General features: G+C 43.8%; 1 protein-coding gene across 13 annotated transcripts in view; it reads left to right on the top strand.

Moving 5' to 3' along the window:
* The window catches only part of FUT9 (fucosyltransferase 9), a 1,273,880-nt gene that overhangs the window by 942,156 nt on the left and 313,883 nt on the right, over nucleotides 1-17,841 (top strand). The gene's annotated exons all lie outside the window — the stretch shown is intronic.

Raw genomic sequence — 17,841 nt, 5'->3', positions numbered from 1 at the left:
AAATACCGACTCAGATCCTAGCTTTCTTTTGTGTCCCGCCAACATTTTGGAACATTATTCACAATTGTTTTATGTGCAGCTCCCTCTTTGATTAACTTTGGAAAACATTAACATTTATTTTGTTCCAAATGAAAGGCTTGAATGAAGAGTAAGGATCTTAATTTGTGCTGTTTGTATTTGGTTAGCCATGTCTTTTTTATGGGACGAATTGGATGTTAACCCAAATACTGGGTATTTCATAGTTTTTGGGTTGAGGATTATGAGATTTGTTTGGTATGTAATGTATTTATCATTGTTTTTATTATTGTACAGTGCTTTCATTAATTCCTGATATGGTACACACTTTGTATATGCTCTAAATAGTTAAAAAATAAACCGTCATTGGCATTGTGATGCAGTGTTCACTAACTGATAGTATTTTCCAAAGTTAGAGTTTAAAAGTCGCTTTGCTTTTCAGGCTACTATGGCATACAATGCCCTCCTGGTAATACTCATTGAGGTGATTTTGCAGTCAACTTATAGGTATTTTCTTTTGGAAATGCAACCAAATTCCTAACTTAGATTCCTTTTATACCAACATGTGGGAAACGTGGAAGTGTGAAAAGGGGACTTGCCTTCCTTTGGGTTGCGGGGCCCATTTCTTGTTTAAGAAAGATCTGGTGGGGAATTTTGTTACCTTTATGGAAGCGTCTGTGATGGTGCAGTACTCTTTGTTTGCAAGCAAGCCTTGTTTTGTACCAGACGTTTGCCTACATTAAAAACACCTTGAAACTGACTATGGAACAATCCAGATGCTGCGGTCTCATTTCATCAGCCGGGCACATTCAGCTAACACTCGTTCCTGCTCTGTTCCATGGCTTGAACATATCGATACACAGTTGCTAAGGATCAATGTACTGAGCCACGTTAATAACACTCCTTTTATTGGTAAAACCCTCATTACTACTTAACAGAGCGTTTCTGACTTCTTTGGAGGATGCCAGAGAAGAAATCGAGTTGCAAAAAATTCCAATCATATTATCGTAACCTCTTATGGCATCCAATATTTTCTCAGATGAACCAATTGGGCCAATAAGAGATGCCTTATTACGAAAACAGGATTGAATAATCTGCTCTTGTGGGCAGTGACTGTTTTGTGGACCAGCTCGAATGGCAGAAGGAGTTGCAAACTGTGCAGAGCTTTAGATGAGGATCTGTTGCATTTTCTCTTCTTCTGCTCTGCATATTTTTTGCTTAGATGTAGGACGCTGATCCCAATTCCGAATGAGCCTGTGATTCATCAATGTTGTGTAACTGTATATTATTTATTAAAAGCACTGTCCCCAAGTGTTGGCTGGGCGCTATAGACTTATCTGAGACAAGCCTTAGTTTCAGGGTCAAACAATTAACCTTACCCCAGATTTAAAATCTACACAGGATACAAGTTTACTTAGTTTTGGTATAATTTAGTTGGTAGATTCTTGGCAATGTATGGCGGATGATGCCTTCTATCAACCTATAGGCCACCCTATATCGTTTATAAACAGTGCTATATTTTTTTATTTTTAAGTGTTTGTCCATATGTATATTTATTTGCTTGCACCTATCTGTATTATCAACTACAACTTGAAATGCTGCATATCTATTATCCTTTTTTATCTGTGTACATATGTTATGATCTCTAACGAAGTTGTAGATCGGTTTGCTTTTATTACCATTTTTTGTAAAAATAAAGTGACTGAACAGCTTGAAACCAAAATTGTCCCTTTCTGAGAAGCATAGTATAGGCTATCAGCACCAACAAACCTCTCTGGGTAGTCTGTGCTATATAAACAGTCACTCCCTCACTCACTCTTCAAGATAATCTCTGACTTCAGAGATCTGTGATTACCTGCGGTCACAGTTATGAATAGCGATAAGTGTGAGTCAAAAGTTCATTCTGAGTAAGTCAACAAACTAAGTACCAATCAACTGGGCAGTTCAACACCTACAATGAAAGGGTTTAGAAGCGGGAGAAATCAAGCACAAAGCACAACTAGCAACTTGGTGTTTTTATATTATGTTTCTTTCAGTACCTCTGTAGCACCTAACAATAGTGTTAATACAAAGTAACCATGCATCAACCTCAGTAAACAGCCTCGCCCAAGAGAAAAATACAGCAAATGAAAACCCAAAATGCACAACCCCAGCTGAGACACAAGAAAGGTTAGGCAACAAAATACAAGGACACACATACACACACACACACACACACACACACACTGCACTGCAGTCTACTCAATGTAAGATCCATGGCAAAGCAAAAAACTTAAATGTATCACCTTCTAAGCAAGGGTGGCACTGACACACTCTTCTTCACAGAAACATGGCTATCAGACAACTACAAGACAATTGCCCACAAAACCATACCAGACAATTTCAAACTAATACATGCAACAGAGAAAACTGAAGAGAAGTTGGAATAGCAATGGCACACAAAGACCACATCCACACAACCCCACTCCCCTCAACAGACATAGAAGACTGAAAATACGTCCTTATCTAAATCAAGCTCAATGACCAAGCCAACATACTGTTCCTTCTGATCTACAGATCACCATCCTACAACCCAAACTTTGCAACTAAGCTCACAAATCCTTACCCAATCTTTCCACATATCATGATATCTTAATCATTCTGGGGACTTCAACATCTGGTTCAAAAGAGAAGACGAAACCACAGCAAACTCACTATGCCCCCTTCTGGAAACCCTCCACTTCAAGCAAATAGTGAACAGTTGCCCCCCACAGTGCTGGACACAACTTGGATGAAATATTCTGCAGATACAGACTTTCTCCCAACACCCCACCAGAACCGATGATATGGAGTGATCCTGATGCCATTCACTGGCATACTGCCTGGAAACACAATACTGTATGCTGCAAACAGAAGACACTGAAAGTGTCTTGACCCCGAATCCTTAACAGAACTGCTGGAATCAACTAAACCAAACATCTCCGAGCTAAACAGAATATTCCCAGACTCAGCAAAAAAAAAGCTTTGCCTGGATGACAGAAGACCTAGACCAATTACCAGCAGCAAAACTTTTCAGAGCAACTGCAAAAATGGCAGCAAACAGAAAAACAAACAAGAAACTGGAAAAACTATGGAGAAACCAATACAATCCATCGGACAAAATAAAAATATCAACAGCAACTCAGAATCTACATATCTGCAGTCCTTAAAGCAACAAAAACGTGCTATAACAAAAGATTACAATTCACAACAAACCCCCAAAAATAACTTTTCAAAATCATCAAAGAAATCAAAAATCCAACATCCTGCAACAAAGGAGCTACACCATAACTATCACTACGTGACAATATCACTAACCACCTAAGAACAAATATAGAAACAATCCAACAGACCATTGAAGCAAACCATGCAACAATAGACAAAGTACAAATATAGAACCACCAACAAACAACCAGCGCACCAGCAACTGCAGCAACACTCATCTGATTTGAACCCATAGATGAAGAGGTTTCACCACACTAATAAACTGATATTGATATTTTATTTCTATCACGCTCCTACACAAGTTTTTCAGAGTGCGACAAAGCAAGGGAGGGAAACAGGGGAGAACAAAACAATGATCTTACTAGACACAGTGACATTGAGAGCGTGCAAGTGCATGGGAGAGGGGGAGAGGAAAAGTGCATGGAAGGGGGGAGAAGTGGAAAGTGTGAAGCAAAGGAGAAACAGATAAATACTAATAAATAAATAAATAATAAAGGCAACAAACAGTGGTAGTGCAGCCAGCAATTGGCACGTGTTAGGTTTAAGGCAACAGACAGGGTAGGTCTGATAAGTGCAGGAAGAAAAAGGGGGCTGTATGGGTAAAGACCCCAGTGCAAGGGGTGGCCCGAAGGCAGTGCGGGAGGGTGGCAGGGTGAGCAGGTACCTGGGCCCAGAGGACAGAGGGTGGCCAGGTGCACTTTGCCAAGAGAGAACAGACCAGCAGGGGAGAGGAGTAGCAAAGGCAGAAGAAAAGAGGAAGGTCTTGAGGTGCTTCCGGAACCGGAGATGGTTCTCCTCAAGTTTTAGAGTGGCAGGGAGGCCGTTCCAGAGGGAGGCCCCAGCAGAAGACAGAGATCTACCCCCAGCTCGTTTCTTTGAAAAATGACTGACCCTGAGGGAGTTAGATGTAGAGGAGTGAAGAGCTGGAGAGGGGAGATATTTGCGGAGGGATAGCTGAAGGTATTTTGGACCCCGCCCCAGAAAGCCTTGTGGACAATGCAGAGGGTTTTGAATTTAATCCTTGCATCCACTGGGAGCCAATGGAGGGATTTCATAGCTGGAGAGATACGTTCCCAGGGCTTGAGGTCAAGGACAAGTCTTGCAGTCCTGTTCTGGATTAGTTGCAGAGGGCGGAGAATAGAGGCAGGTAGATTTAGAAAGTGGCTGTTACAATAGTCCAACCTAGAGAGAACCAGAGCTTGGGAGACCATGAGCTTCTGGGGGAAGGAGAGGAAAGACACAGTACCTCTGAGGAGGTGCAGTAGGAAGTTTGGCTTTTTAGAGACATCAGAGATGTGGGCGGAAAAGGATAGTGTGGAGTCAGAGATGACCCTGAGGTTCGTAGCCTTGTAGGTGGGGTAGGAGGAGGGCTAAGGGAGGCCGGCCAGAGTTAGGGGAAAGGATGGTGAAGGTCTGCTGATGAGGAGGATCAGCCTGAAAATGAGTTGAGTGTCGTCAGCGTAGCACTGGAAATTTGAGCAGAACATGGCAGTGGGCAAGAGTTGCCAGGTATTGGTTGAACAGCCATGGTGAGAGGTTAGACCCCTGGGGAACACCACAGGTAGAGAGGAAGATAGATGATAGGAAGGACCCAAGTTGAACCTGTTGTGGAAATCGATATAATATTATGACCCCAATCGCATCGTTTAAATGTATGTTGGCCTACGCCAAGCTGTCTAAAGGATACTATGTACATAGGTTCCGCGGCAAGGTCTTGACCTTAATGTATTGTGTAAGCCGCCATCTTGAATCTAGCCGCCATTTTAGGTACTCTTGCAGTGTGGAAGTCACCCTGAATCACAAAATGGAGGCCGAATGACATTTCGAGTAAGACTTCGGCCATGGTGACCTCCGCACACGTGAATGAATAATATGTCCGCAGGCTACTTGTTAGGGTCATGAACTAAGACCCTGTCCTCTGTTTAACCTATGTGTAAATATGTAACCGTATCAGCGGAACTGATCTAATGTATGGAAATTGTGTGTTCGACCTGGCTACGAACCCTAGCCATGGTTCCAGAAATGGTTAACTTGCAAGAGGGCTGGCCAATGCAGTACTAAATGTATAAAAACCCAAGCATCCCGATGATCGGTCTCTCCCACTTTCAGTGCGAACCTAACGTTGAAGGTTCGTGTGTTAGTCAGAGGGCCGAATAGCTATTCGCATGTCAATTGACTTTGGTAACTTTGTAACTTTGAAATAAAGCGCTTTGTATGTCCTTTGTAACCTGTGTTGGTGTGTTTCCTTTTGGGCTTCCCGGCCTCATGTCAATTTCTCTGTTTCCACAGTTGGCGCCCGAATAGGGACCCTCAAGATTGATGCCGGATCATTGAAGGTTGATGCAGACTATCGAATCGGGATCGGACGGTGTGATTCTGCGGGCCCGACCGATCGAGACGCGATACCTCGGCAGCGCTGCACGATCCGATCCTTGGGCGATAGTCGTGCGGTCTGACACGGCATCTTGACGAGGGTCCAATTCCGAGGCGGGCAGATTTGCCGAAACCACCGAACGCAGGTAAAATTTGTTAGTTGAAGTCCTTTGTAAACCGTACGGTCCTCCTTAGGTTTGGTCAGGTGCAGTCGTGACCCGGCTCTTAATTTAACCCTGACAATTTGAATTTGGAGTATTGTATCTGCAGACACAATGATTGACCAGGTAACACCAATTCTTTGAGAAATGCCTGGGAAATTGTCTAGCTGCTTTAGGGCTCTGTTCCGCAGTGATCGACAATCTTTGGAATTTGGCCGTCCGGCACCACAGGAGGGGTCGCCGGCGTGTACTATGTACTGTAAGTATGGCATTGGTAGTATTGTATTTAATGACATTTGGCACAGACAGACCAGAAATGCCTCCGAATTTCAGTGGCCAATCAATGGTAGTTTTGAGATCCCCCGTATTGAATACTTAGAATCGATCTTGCTTAAAAAGAAGGCTAGGCCAGCAGCCTTTGATGTGTTACAAAATTGGAAAAAGGAAGCATTACAGCAGCTTAAAAGTAGGGATAAACATGCACGACGTCATAAAACGAATGCCGAAAAGGCATTGTTGTATGACAAGGAAAAACGATTAGATGAAACCCAGAAGATGGATAGAGCTTTCTCGCTCGGGGTCCAGAAAATGTACCCCTTTAAAGATTTCCATGTTTCCGAGGAGTTTATTGAGAAAATATTAAACGAACGGAGGCCTGATTCTTCAGCGCCACCTCCGTATGCTCCCGTTGTGGGCACCTTGCCCGTTCCTGCTATTGCTCCTATCGTTATTCCTACTCCTCCTGCGCAGCCTACTGCCCCTAGTTCTTTGGTTGTCGCTCCTCTGTCTATTTCGTCTATTACATTACCTCTTTCCCCTGCACCCTTGTTAGGTTCACCTACACCTCCGATTCTGGGGAGTCCCGTGTTCACTAAATCAGATCCCGGTGCAGGGTCGAAAATTGTGACTCGTAGTACTGTTCCTGCGGGCAGGAAACAGGAACTATTTGCTTGGGCTAAACATTGCATGGAAAAAGGTGATCAAACTGATGTACTTTCAACATTATCTAATTTGCACGATTTTCCCGAGAAAAACGTTTTTATTGAAGGACTGGGGATTCATTTAGGTGTAATGTGGGGTAGATTGCAGACTTCGGATCTCCCACAAGGGGTGAGAGATCTGAATGCCTTGGCACTTTCGAGGGATACAGAGCAGAAAGTATATGGACATGTTGACAGATTGTTTGAGTTTAGGAGGGATTTTGAAAGGTTACAAAACGAGGATGATGAGGACGACAGGATGTATGCACAGAAACGGTTCCTTTCGTGCCGAAGTTCAACACCTGAGGAAGTACGAATTTGTACCAAAGACGCGATTCGATGGATCTCGGATTCATCGATACCGCCAGATGAGGTGTATGACACATATAGTCAATACACGGTAGAGATGCAAAGGAAGGTAATCCAAGTGATGGTACAGCACTTACAGGAGGAATGTATAAGGAAGAAGGTTGGTTGCCCCATAGAGTTATTGGGTATTTGTAAAAGAGCTTTTTCGCCCGACACTTCTACAGCTGCTTTAGCGCTCGATCTGGCCTTATTGCTCAGTAAGCGGTCGGAGGTCCCTATATCTCAGTTGCCTATGAGAGAGGTCCCTCCGACCCTTGTCCCGAAATTAGAAATCCCCGCCAACGCGGCGACTGGTGCTGCCGCGGTGGATATCCCTGCACATTACGTATCACAGTTTGTTCACGTCCCGTTCTCTCGACAGGAAGTGAACACGATTAGACAATCAGTCCCTGATATCAGGAAGACACAGAGTCGGGGAAGAGGTTGTTTGCGGACAAATTTGTGCGTGGATTGTTGCCCGACATCCAGTCACAAATTATGTCCTCAGAGAGCGCTTGGCAGGCAAAATCTCAGTCGGAGGTCTTGCATATGGCTCAGTATTACGAGAATCGGGTTAATAATGAAAAAGAGAAAATCGAAAAAAAGAAGGGGTGACCTAACGACTAAGGTATTGTTGCAGCAAATTGTCAGAGACCCCAGAGGAGGTACGACACAGACTAGAGGTCAGTACATTCCAAGAGGAAATACTCCTCCAAATTCTATAAATATTAATCAGTGTGCTTATTGCCGCCAGGAAGGTCACTGGCGAGCACAGTGCCCTGCCCTTCGTCAGAGGTCAGGAGGCACATTTGGAGGTATGGGTAGGCGACCAAGGGGCCGCCCCGGAGCAGGGGGCCCTGATAGGGGTCAGCTTCTACAAGATCCCCAGCAACCTTTTTCACGGGAAAATCAGACTCTGAGTATGGACTCGAGAAATATATTTGATCACCCTTCCGCCGTCTATCTTTTTGAGGAACTTCCCTTTGATGAAGTTCTGCCTTATTAGGATTGCCCGAAGCAGCGTTTGGAACCTTTACCTATTCCCGTTATTCAGAAGGGCCCCTATGTTGAATTATTGGTGGGGAATAGGAAACATCAGTTCTTGATCGACACTGGAGCACAAAAGTGCTCCATCGACCATTCGAGGGTTCCAAACATCCCACTGTCAGGGCAAACAAACGTCTCTATAGGGTTCTCTGGCATACCAACTGTTTGTCCGGTTTCTGCGCCGGTATCCGTTTCTTTGGGTCCTTTTACAGACCAGTGCCCTTTTCTTTTTACTTCAAACTGTGGAGAAAATTTGCTGGGGTTGAATTTGTTGAAGAAACTGAATGCAGTGATTCATTGTTCCCCTGACGGAATAAGATTAACAGTTTCACCACAGCAACCCTTTAACTCCCAATACTTGACCCGACCTCTACCTTCCGAATTTGACATTGTCCCAGAATGTTTGTGGGCAATAGACGATAATGATGTCGGGATATTGCACATCGATCCTGTTATATTGTTGCTTGTTCATTTAGCTGAAAATGGTCACAAAGCTTCACTTAAGAAATTTCAATATTGTTGTCAGGAGGTTGCCTATCTAGGCTACCTCCTGTCAAAGGAGGGGAGAAGATTGACACCTGAACGAATAAAACACATTTCTGGCATGTCTGTCCCAAAAACACAGAAGGAAGTCAGAGCCCTGATAGGGATGGCGTCCTACTGTAGACTGTGGATCCCGAACTTTGCCCTAGTGGTAAAACCGATGTTGGCTTTGACGAAGAAGGGCATTTCTCTGCCATCGCCATGGGAATCGGAACATCAACGATCATTTGAGCTTCTCAAAGCCGCGCTGTGTTCAGCACCGGTTCTGGGTACACCAAATTACGATAAGGCCTTTGTGTTGTTTGTGCATGAATGTAATGGATGTGCTTTGTCTGTGTTAACGCAGGAACATGGAGGGAAGAATAGGCCGTGCGGCTATTATTCCTCCGCCCTTGATCCTGTTGCATGCGCTTTGCCGCGATGTCTGCGCGCTGTTGCTGCTGCCGCTGCGTCTGTAAAACAGAGTGAGGGGATGGTCCTAGGCCACGATTTAATTTTGATGGTACCTCACTCTGTCGATATTCTATTGAATAAAACTCAAACACAACACCTTACTTCTGCCCGGTTGACCAGGTACGAATTAGTTCTATCTGCTCCTCATATCCAAATTAAAAGGTGTTGTGTTCTCAATCCGGCTGAACTTTTGCCTCTCCCGCAAACTACTGCTTGCGGCGATGACGGATCACATGACTGCCTGTATGCCACCGAACAAGAAACAAAGGGCAGAATAGACCTCTCAGATACTCCTTTGGAGAATGCGGAAGGGGAGCTGTTTTGTGATGGCTCCTGTTTTAAACTTCCGAATGGCACATCTACAGCTGCTTATGCAGTTACTACTTTGAACAAGATCGTAGAAACTAAAAGGATTCCGCATAACTCCGCGCAGGCCGCAGAGATTATAGCGTTGACCCGCGCTTGTGAGCTCTCCCAAGGGCATAGAGTTAACATTTATACGGATAGTCAGTACGCCTTTGGGGTGGCTCACAACTTCGGAAAACTGTGGTCGGAAAGAGGGTTTCCGACCTCACACGGGACCAAGATTCAGCATGGTCCCTTAATAGTACAACTACTTTTAGCGCTCTCACTCCCTGAACAATTAGCAATCATGAAATGTGCAGCACATCGCAAGGTCATAGACAATGTGGGAAGAGGAAATGCTTTTGCAGATTTGATAGCTAGACAAACAGCTACAGACCTTAGCACAGACATGTACACCTCGAGGGAAGTGAGAGATGGTTGTATAATAGATGAAGGCATTGGGTCTGTGCGAGATATTCAGACTGATGCCTCTGTTGAAGAATCTAGGAAATGGGCTGAAGGCATGGGGAAATTGGATGACGAAGGGTGTTGGGTGGACGCATCTGACGGGAAATGGTTGCTTCCTGATTCTTATGTATTAGCAATGGTCATGATGGCACACGGTCCAACACATGTGTGTGCCCAGCAAATTGCGGAGATATTACTTTGAAACCATTCACCTTGATTTTATTGAAATGGAGCGATGTAATAATTTGAAATATGTTCTTGTTATCATTTGTGCTTTTAGCAAATGGGTCGAGGTTTTCCCCGTCAAAGATGCTACCGCCATGACCACCGCAAAGATCTTGGTAAAAGACTATTTTCCTCGATTTGGGCTCCCGAGGATAATTTGGTCGGACAACGGCCCCCACTTCATCACAGCCGTAATGTTGCAAATATGTGTTGCCTTAGGGATAGAGAAACGTTTTCATTCAGCTAGGCACCCTCAAAGTGCGGGGTTGGTAGAAAGACACAATGGTATTTTGAAAAACAAACTTGCAAAAACATGTGCCGACACTAAATTAAAATGGCCAGATGCTTTACCTATTGTGTTGTTAGCTATGCGCACCACACCCCAGACTAGAACTGGGCTCTCTCCATTCGAGGTAGTAATGGGAAGGCCTGCTAATATTTGGGGTCTCCCTAAACCTAAAGCCCTGAGGGATGTGGAGAATGTATTGCTCATAGACTATTGTAATCAATTGACTAAAAATCTGTATTTCATTTACCACCAGGTGAATGTTGCCTTACCTGTACGGTTTACGGGCCCAGGACACGATATATTGCCCGGCAGCTGGGTCCTGGTGAAGGCCTACGAAAGGTCTTCCTGTCTCGCGCCTCGCTGGCGGGGACCCTACCAGGTTTTATTGGTCACCAGGACGGCAGTGCGGGTGGCAGGAAAGAAGAACTGGATACATGCAACACATATCAAGAAGATCCCTCACCCGACGCCACACGTTACAGAAGAAACAGAACCCCTCGCTGGTGCTACATTCTCTGATCTCGGAGTAGCAGGCAGCGTTGTGAGTGCGTCGGAGAAGTTCTCTGAGCCTGAGGAGCTCGGGGAGCCGTCCATTTTGTCTCCGCACTCCCTTGATCAATCACTTCCGGAAAACCTTGTTTCGAGCTCTGCGACTTCCGTCGCTACTGATACGACGCTCCCCTCAGGGAGCGACGATACTTTGCTTTTGGATTCAACAAACTTGGGTACCATCCGGTACAACCTTCGACCACGCAAATAAAATCGCCGCACAAGTATCGTGCATCTGGAAGAAAAAGGAGTGATTGAAATACTATCGTCTTCCCTTTTTTTTTGGAACAAAGAAAAGGGGGGGTTCTGTTGGCCAGGGTTGGGAAGGACTAAGAAGTCGCGCGGCCGAAGTGCCGCCAGCAACGAACATTGGGGCCGTCGATCGGGATAACCATGATGCCTGCCGCCTTCACCGCTGCTCCTCGTATTGAACTATTAGATAAGGAGGTGACCAATTCCAACAATGGACAATGTGCCTGGGCCCCGAAAACGTACTGTTGTGTTCTCGTTTTGATTATTGTTAGTTTTGCAACTGCTGCTGTGGGACTTTGGTACTTTGAAGAAATGTATCCTTTGAAGCCTCTGTTACCGACCAAAATTGTACCAACTGTTTTGACTCCCTCTGTACACCTTCACACTCTGTCCCCTAGGGACTCTCGGCATAGACAGAAATATTATAATAACACTTTGATGATAGTGATGAATGCTACGCTTGCTATTTTTAATAGGAGTAATTGTTGGATCTGCACTCACTTACCACAACATGGGAACAAGGGACTGGGATGGTATATACATCCCTTACCTCTAACAACCTCTTGCTATGCCTCTCTTAGAGCACTCTTTTTTGGCCGATGGAATGATAGCATCTCAGGGAACTTCGATGGGACTAATTTGAATGAATTTGAAAAACGTGAATTGACTCCCCCGGGATGCTCGCTTTTCGCAAATAGGAGTAGACCTAATATCGCTTCTATTAGGCCGTCTGATAAACTTTCTTTTCCTTTTCAAAATGTAGTTTCTTTCAAGATGGCTCCGATAGGCAATAAGGATGCCATGCCTCCTTCTTATTCTGTAAATCACAGTCCTGATTCTGTCCCTTTCTGTGTACAAAGAAACGGCACTAGGCCAATGGGAGATTTCGAGCCTTGTATAAATATTATAAATTTGACTGGGGAAAATAGGCCTTTGTATGTAGGGGGACCGGTTTATTTTGTGTGTGGTAGTTTAGCTTTTCCCTGGTTGCCCAAGGATTGGCAGGGGACTTGTTATTTAGGGATATTGTTACCAGGTGTATTTATAGCCAGTACCTTAGAGGTATCTAAGGCTCGCCCGCGACGGGATAATGATGGAGAAACCCCTGGACAAGTGTTCGGGGATATAGCCAAATCAGTAGTTCCCTTCTGGGGACAAATAGCAAATTCAGAAAACATCAGGGGATTAGCGAGGGTGTTGGAGAAAACAATCAACCGGACCACGGACATACTTTACAATATGACCTTAGAGCAAAAGGCGATAAGATTGGTAGCACTTCAAAATCGAATGGCATTAGATGTCATTTTAGCTGAACGAGGTGCCTCCCGAGTATATGCGGAATGATAGGGGGATGTTGTGCCCAAGTTATGAGCGCAATAGGGCGTAGAATATATACCCCGAAGACAGCATCTAAAGAATTCATGTTGCAAGAAGTTCTTATGAACAACTTTATGGCTATTGACATTTCAGACAATGATGCGGAACCTATGGATGCTAATGCCCTCAAGTATTTTCAAAAGTATTAGGAAATAATGTTTTAGCACTTGGCATAGGCCAAAAGGAGGGTCTGTGGAAATCGATATAATATTATGACCCCAATCGCATCGTTTAAATGTATGTTGGCCTACGCCAAGCTGTCTAAAGGATACTATGTACATAGGTTCCGCGGCAAGGTCTTGACCTTAATGTATTGTGTAAGCCGCCATCTTGAATCTAGCCGCCATTTTAGGTACTCTTGCAGTGTGGAAGTCACCCTGAATCACAAAATGGAGGCCGAATGACATTTCGAGTAAGACTTCGGCCATGGTGACCTCCGCACACGTGAATGAATAATATGTCCGCAGGCTACTTGTTAGGGTCATGAACTAAGACCCTGTCCTCTGTTTAACCTATGTGTAAATATGTAACCGTATCAGCGGAACTGATCTAATGTATGGAAATTGTGTGTTCGACCTGGCTACGAACCCTAGCCATGGTTCCAGAAATGGTTAACTTGTAAGAGGGCTGGCCAATGCAGTACTAAATGTATAAAAACCCAAGCATCCCGATGATCGGTCTCTCCCACTTTCAGTGCGAACCTAACGTTGAAGGTTCGTGTGTTAGTCAGAGGGCCGAATAGCTATTCGCATGTCAATTAACTTTGGTAACTTTGTAACTTTGAAATAAAGCGCTTTGTATGTCCTTTGTAACCTGTGTTGGTGTGTTTCCTTTTGGGCTTCCCGGCCTCATGTCAATTTCTCTGTTTCCACACTGTGACCAAATTACACCAACCTTGTGGAACCCCCAGCGATCCATGCGCCCAGGCATCTACAGAGTAATCCTCAATCTCAGCATCTAACTTATGGCTAGTACTGAACTTATGCATAAACACATGAATAGTACCTAAATCTTTCAAATCAGCTTACATGAAGCCTCTCCGAAAAAACGAAACCGAATGCATGGAAGATCCCACCAACTAAAGACCTATTTCGAATATACCATACACGGCTAAACTACTGGAGAATCTTGTTTACAAAATCCTACTCAGCCATGTAGATACAAATGGAATACTCGACCACTCACAAGTCAGCTTTAGACCCATGAGAGGAATAGAATCAGTACTTCTAGCCATATGGGACTACCTAAAAATAAATTCAGATAACAATACACTATCTACCCTCATTCTACTAGACATATCAGCTGCATCCCACACAGGCACTCAACACTAATAGGGAAACCTTAGGAATGTGCCGTAAAACACTCTGATTTACAATGGTTAAAATCTTTCCTTCTGACCCAAATGAAAGAACTTACCTACCACCATTTACTTCTAACACCTAAAACATCCCTTGTGGAGTTCCAAAAGGCTCTAGCCTCTCCCTGCTCCCCTTTATCATTTACATGTCCCACTTAATGAAAATAATTTTAAAACCATGGACTGACCACCTACAACTAGACAGATGATACCCAATTCATCATCAAAATAGCCTCAGCCCAAGATCCAAACAACACCCTCAACAAATGCCTCACTGACGTATGCAGCTGGATTACAACCAACATCCTCAAGCTAAACCCAACCAAAACAGAAATAATGATCTCACCCCCAGAGGATAACGCAACAGACACACAAGTGCACTGGCTACCAGGCATGAGAACCCAACCAGAAACATCTGTCTTGATAAATACTCATGGACAACTGACTCTCACTAGAACCACAAGTCAACGATATATCAAAGAAATGCTGCAACTAATTAAACAGACCCTCCCCTACCTCTCCTTCCAACACAGAACCCTCACAATCATCTCCTTAGTATTATCAAGAATCAACTATGCAAACAGCCTCTACCTTGGAATGGCAGAATGACTCACAGAAAAACTACAATGCATCCAAACTGCTGCAGCAAGAATACTCCTGAGACTAAAGAGAAGAGACCACATCACACCAGCCCTGAGAAGCTTACACTGGCTGCCAGTGAAAAAACGCATTAACTTCAAATCCCTCTGCCTTGGAGTCAATCTTTGGAACTTAATCCCGAAGGAGATAAGAACAACAGAAGACCACCTCACTTTCAGAAAATGACTGAAAACCTGTCTATGAAGCTCAACATGATTAGCATAAAATGGGCACTGCCAGCAATGCCACTGGGGACCCAAGACACTCAAATGTCAGTACAGATTCTGGAACCAACAATAAAGCAAACTCACTGTATTAACCACTAACCATCCCTGCTCTTCTCCAGTATAACCCACACATAACTTACACAAACTAACGGGCCAGTCCCACCTCACACAAAAAACACACAAACCCAATAAACTCAGGGTGCACAATCCAAACACACTTAGAAAGCCACCACGTAGGAGACGCCAGTTCCTCCTGATTCTACAAGCACCAACAGAAGAGCTTAACATCTATCTGAACCCCTCTTTCCTCATTAACCTACCCAACTCACTTTCGTACAGAGCCACATGAGCACCTGGAGACCATGAAAATGGTAACGGTGCGTTGTATAAGTCAACATAACATAATGCACTTTCTGATCCTTGACGTCAAATGTGGTCTATTTGGCAAGTGGTTAAATTTGCAACCAGTGACCTGGAAACCCGTCTTTTTGACATGCAATTTTATCTTCCTGTGCCTCAAAACTAAAAATGTACCATATATGTAAAAACGAATGCAAGTGTGCAAGCCAGCACAGTTTAAATGGGACCATTTCACATGCCAGACCATCACATGCTCGTTTCTGCAATACATCCTGAAACATACTCAACACACAATAGCGCTCTAATCTCATGTTTGATGGCCCCTCAGTGGCATAAAATGAGTTTTTTAAGAACAATTCTGCTTCTTGGGTCTGGGTCTGCACCGGGTTAAAATACCTCAAATCATAAAATAAATGGTAAGGGAGGTAAAATGTTATGCGGACGAATGTGTAAACACATTTTCCATTAGTTGAATAAAGATGTAATCATTTCATGTTAACTTACTATATCTTTACTTTTTTGTAATTTGTGAAAGAGTGAAAAACACTTTATGTACTGCACACTGCAAAAACAGCAAATCATTATACGGGGGAATTAACAAATCCAAACAGAGAATAATGTGTCATTGAGGAGAGCGATTATGAGATCTATAACTTCACAAGTCAAAAGATAATGTTGGTTGTTCCAGCAAAATCTTACATGCTCTTTTATCATCTTCTTTCAACTAATATGGGCCCCAATTGAGCAGCCGGCGAGAATCAGCCGCTGATAAAAATACAGAAAATGAGAAGTGAGTGTCTGAGTAGTTTAATAGTCTCCCACCCTCATGTCACCTATAAAACCATGAGTGAATTTGAATCAGCTTAGCTTGTAAAATCTACATTGAAGTGCAAGAATTTATAAGCAGATTTAAAGGCTATTAAATACATGTATATTAGAATGTGTAATATGTCTTCTATTAAAACATTGCAGCACAGATTCATTACAGCAATCTGTAGATTGGTTTATCTCCTAAGCACAAGGACATGTTGGCTATCGTTTAGGATTTATTGTCATTATATATGAACAAACCGCAACGTGATGCATTGAAAAGTGCCTGACGCATGGAGCATTTACCTTAACTGGCCAGACTGAGTCAGGAAACTGGGGAAACAAGGAGTCATTGAAAAGATTCCTACATTGTTCAGCCATTGAATCTCCTTAATGGCTTATGTCACCATGCCACACACAACCCCAGCTCAGCCCCTCATACCTCTCTCCCACTTGGCACCGCAGATAATTCAATTCAGGGTAGAGCCTCTGCTCACAAGTGTACGTTTCCAAAACAGCAATAATCCCACACGCATAACTATTCCTGTCCCCCACACATGACTCTTGTCCTTCACTGCAAGAATAAAACACCACAACATAAGAACCCACGACTACCTCATTAATAAACCTCACTTAATAGCACCAACTCATACCCAGGTAGATGACTCACAAGATGCTACACTCCAGACATCTCCCCAGTTTCACCTTATCATCCCTTAATACATCCCTTAATACATCCATCCAGCTTCTATTGGTAACTATACCTAAAAAAACATCGATTTAAAAAGACCGCTCTGTAACCACACCGAGCAGTCTTTCTAAATCGAACTGTCAGCCTCTGTGATGCACACGAGTTTGTGGAGGGGCTGACAGGCACAGCGAGACCCGAAAGAGTCATCGCGGGAGTGTCAGGTAAATGTATGTTGGTCTGTGTGTGTGCGTTTGTGTTCGTGTGTATAGTGAGTCTGTGTTGTGCTGGGAAGGGGGTGGTGGGTGGGGAAATGGGGCGTTCGGGTGCATAACCCCCAATTTAGAATATGACAGGGGGAGGGGTTGGGGAATCACCTTGAGAGGAGCAGGGTGGCGCAGAAAGTGATATGTCCACATTTTAAAATGATACAAATACGACTGAAAAAAATTGGGGTTTTTGTGTTTGGTTTTTAAAATGTAGAAATATCACATAGAACCCTTTTATCATGAAGCTTAAAGTACCACAAACTCAAATCTCAGATTATCAAATCTCAAAAACAAAGATATTCACACCCTACCACTATTTCGCTCAGGAAGCCCAAAACACCATGGGAACTAGATGGGGGAAGGCAAGTCTTCTGTCACCCTCATTACGAAATATAAAGGGTGAAATGTATTTCTGTATGGAAAACGGTGGAAACAGTATTGTAAAGCAAGATGTATCACAAGATTGAGCCTGACATTGGTTTTAAGTGGCGTCTTGCGAAATTAGCATCACAATCTCCCGACTTGGAGGCATGTGACCTTAGAAGGGCTAATTTGCAGGACCATGTAAGGTGGGCTAAAGCTGTAAGGAGACTTTGGGCCTTTCACTGCTTACCTGGCATATGCACTCTGCGGACACCTTTACCAGTGGATCTGTGTTCCCTTATAGAGGGAGAACCGTTATTAGGAGGCAAGTACTTAAAGCAATCACACTGCTGTATTACTCCCCATTGGCCCATGATTGTAGCTAATAGCACCTTCTCTTCAGCAACATCACAAAAACATAATGAAAATGAACTCTATGCTAAAGTAAACCGATTGCCTT

Source organism: Ambystoma mexicanum, chromosome 4p, assembly GCF_040938575.1.
Source record: "Ambystoma mexicanum isolate Mex_15411 chromosome 4p, UKY_AmexF1_1, whole genome shotgun sequence".
Lineage (NCBI taxonomy): Eukaryota > Metazoa > Chordata > Amphibia > Caudata > Ambystomatidae > Ambystoma > Ambystoma mexicanum.
Note: the sequence above shows the minus strand (reverse complement) of the source record. Positions and strands in the feature narration are given on the sequence as shown.